We start from the raw sequence: 3585 nt of genomic DNA on the forward strand, positions 1-3585 counted from the left end.
GGAAGGGAGCAGGAGGAAGAGGCATTTCCTGCAAAAGAAACCGAGCTTGTTGCCTAGCTCATGCCGTAAGTGGGAGCACTTGAGAGGGGATTCTGTTGGGACTCATCTTGGGTAGCTCATTTAGCAGATGAATGCCAGCAGTCCTGAGCAGACAAAGCTGAGGTCTTTCCCGTGCTCTCTCTATAAGTACATCAGCCAAGGAAGTACTGAGTGATCAGCATGGAGGGTTTAAATGTAGTGTGAGTTTCTGTGCCCACGCTGGAAGCTTGCCCATGGCACCCCTGTGACCATTCTCATGCCGCAGACTCAATGGGCGCCATCGGGGAGGAAGTATGATGTGCGGTTAAAGTGGAGGGCTTGAGAATGGGTCGCTCTAGCTTTAGCCCTGGCTGTCACGGGTTTGCTCTGTAGGTTGGGAAGGTCCGCTTAATCGGCCAGGTAAAATAGGAACGTTGGTAAGTCCTGGCCGGGCAGGCGTGTTTACAAAGGAAGGTTATCGTGGAGCTGAAGGAGCAGTCTCGTGTTGGTGGGAGGGGAAGGGAAGTCAGCCAGCCAAGAAAAGTGGCGCACACAACAAAATGCCCGTCCCAAAGGTGACTCATCTGATTACAAATGGTCATTGAAAGCCAGACTGTAACTATAACCATCATTATCATGGAGGGGTCAGCTGTCATATCCAAGCTTATTATAGGTCTTTTCCAGAGGCTTTGCAGCTATTATACCCTGCTTTCTGTCGCACGCTACCACCCCACCCTTATGAGATGACATAAGGATTTGTCTGCAGCTTGCTCGCCTCATTCATACTGGGGAATGGAAAAATTGCTGCACAGTCGCTGTGAATTTGTATCCCTTGCCTGTACGTTAGCTTTGTACCAGACGCTACATGAAAAGAACATTTATAGCAAGAGAGATTTCCTGGCCCCTTGGAATACGAGAGACCAGAGCAAGTCTGGAAATATGTGGTTTGCTTGAGAGCATTGGTTTGAAAAATACACTCCTGGAATCTCAAGACTGTTCCCAAACCAAGGTTTCAGTCATGTAAACATTTATGCATGAGCTTAACTTTACTGTTCCCAAGTAATTTCCTTGATTTTTGATCATGATAGTAAAATTAAGGGCATTGACAGGATTGGGCTTGGTGTTGCAATTAAAATTATGTTTATCAGCTAGGAAGGAAAGGAGAGAAGCAAAGAAGGTGGAAGGAATTTTACGTGTCGATGGCATGTCCAACATGCGTCCTTTTATCCTAGTTGGTCACAAGCTCCGAGTACAGGTCCCCTAAGAAAGCATAGTGGGTTTATTACTACAGGATGTCAGTGCAAAGTGGAAGAGATCCAAAGAAGAGTAAATGCAAAGGAAGAACTAAAAACCAATCCCCCCTCCTACTAAAATCAATGGACAACTCCAGGGCTAGGGACAGAAATTACACACAAACCAGTTTAAGTGATCGGAAACTAGTTTAAACCTGTAATGGAACGGACGTTCAGTGCACATAAACCAGTTTCAAAATGGCCAGAACCAGCTTGAGATCAACCTGGTTGAATGTAGTATCAGACTGATTGAGCTCAAACTGGTTTATGCAACTTCTGTCCCAGAACCCTTCCTGGTGTAAGTTAAACCACAGTCCCCCGGCATCCCAGCATGCTCTCCGGGCTGTTCTCTCTGCTCCACTCAACCAGGGAGCATGAGCCACTTCCTGGTGGGGAGGCAGCGAGCGGGGGTCAGAGCTGCTATGGACTGTGCTGGGCAGACGGCAGCCCTGGGGCGTGGAAGGGGCCACAGCCCCCCTAGCGCCACCGCTGCTCGACCCGTGCAGTCCGTGGCAGCTTTCCCTGACCTGCAGTACGCCCCCCTGCTGGGAGGAGGCTCACGCTCCAGGGCACAGTAAGGGGCTGCCGCCCTGTCGGGGTCGTTCCCCTTTACCACTCGAGTGGCAGGGTCGGGGGCCTGGCCAGAGGCAAGGGGGCAGGTAGGGGGGTTATTCCCTCCTCCCTCTGGTGTCTGGTGGAGGAGGCTTATCCTGTTGCTTGCCCTGCACAAGGAGCAAGCGTCAGTAGTCAGACCCTGGCTGTGGTCCCCTGTGTAGAGGGGGGAATTACCCCCCTCTCTGCCCCCTCTGCTCCAGGGGGCCATGCCAGCTGGCATCCGGCCATGCCTCGCAACTGTAGCTGGGAGGGGGGAGCACCCAGCGGACCTTGGCTCTGGTCTGTGCTGGTGGGACAGGGAGGGGGGGATTTAAACCCTTCCATGGCCAGTTCACTCCAAACTACTGCCATGGCTGGCCATGCCCCCCCCCCCCTGGTGGGCCAGTAGGGGGTGCTCCTGCCTTGCCCCCCCAGCCTCACTGCAGCTGAGCGCTGCTCTGGCGTCTCCCAGCTCCTGGTCTAAGCCACTGCAGGCATGTGCCTGCATTTTGTGAATGTCTGTTCACTTGCAGATTGGTTCAATGTAGGCAGGTTAGACTAATCTGCAAAGACTGAATCAATTCAGGCTCTGGCTTTTTCAATGCCTGTCCCTAGCCCAAGCATGACAGCACTGGATGCCCTGCAAGCCACTTAAAAATGCCCGGGTAGAAGTGATTAATTGATCAAACAGTTGTTGTCTGGCATCGGCTGAAGCCTTTTCGCCTGCTCAGCCTGAGGGCTGCTGACTCGGGAGTCTGCGGTATGCCATGAACTTCTGCTGGCGGATGTAAGCTCTCCTGTGGCAACACGTTACTTGTCACTGCTACCACCTTCATCAGCCATAGTGTTTGTGGGAATAGCCAAATGCTGGGCAAATGAGTAGACCTGTGCGCAGCGGCAAGTTTTCGCTTTGGATTTGGCTGATTCGGAGGGACAGCGATTCGATTCAGTGATTCAAATCGCTGTCCTGGTTTGATTTGTCCAGTTCGGATCCAAAGATTTAGCGCCAGTTCAGAGACTTGGCCATAGATTAAACAGGCAGCAGTCCTCACTGTGCTGGACGCAGCTACCTCCAGCTGGTAAAGGGCATGGGGGGGGGGGGGCAGATCAGTGCCCCCTATAGCAAAGGAGGGATTGGGGCTGGGACAAGCTGCCCAACGGGGGCGGGGGGGTGCGGGACTCGGGGAGTGGGGCTCCCACCTCTGCGCACCACTGGTCCAGGAGGGCATGGGACCGGGCATATGTCCCTGGATCTGCGCAGGGTGGGCTGGGCCAGACTGCTGCAGGAGGCTAGCCCCAGCCACAGCCCAGAGCGCAGCCCTGGCTCTGCCTGCCCCACAGAGAGCAGTGGAGCAGGGGCTATGAGCAGGCTGCAGCCACCCTAAAATTCCCCATAGCCCCTGCTGCCAGTCCCTCCATGATCTGGGTGCATGCGCCCACTGCCATGCCCTGCCACTGGTCGCCAGGCGGGGGGAAGCCGGGGCTTTTCCGGGAGGCATGGGGAGGCTGCACTACCAGCACCTTCTGCACCCTGGACCAGCCCACCCTGTGCAGATCTGGGAGCACACTCGCACTCCCATGCCCTCCCAGACCGGTGGCGCGTGGTGGCAGGAGTCCCCAAGTCCCGTGCTCCCCCAGGCCAGCTGGGCAGCTTGTCCCAGCCCCAATCCATCCCATGCTG

General features: G+C 54.8%; 1 protein-coding gene across 2 annotated transcripts in view; it reads left to right on the forward strand.

Moving 5' to 3' along the window:
• CLIP2 (CAP-Gly domain containing linker protein 2) overlaps nucleotides 1-3585 on the forward strand; it is a 113618-nt gene that overhangs the window by 94440 nt on the left and 15593 nt on the right. The window lies entirely within an intron of this gene.

The sequence above is a fragment of the Crocodylus porosus genome, unplaced genomic scaffold (genome assembly GCF_001723895.1).
Source record: "Crocodylus porosus isolate Cpor-Errol unplaced genomic scaffold, CroPor_comp1, whole genome shotgun sequence".
NCBI classification, from domain to species: domain Eukaryota; kingdom Metazoa; phylum Chordata; order Crocodylia; family Crocodylidae; genus Crocodylus; species Crocodylus porosus.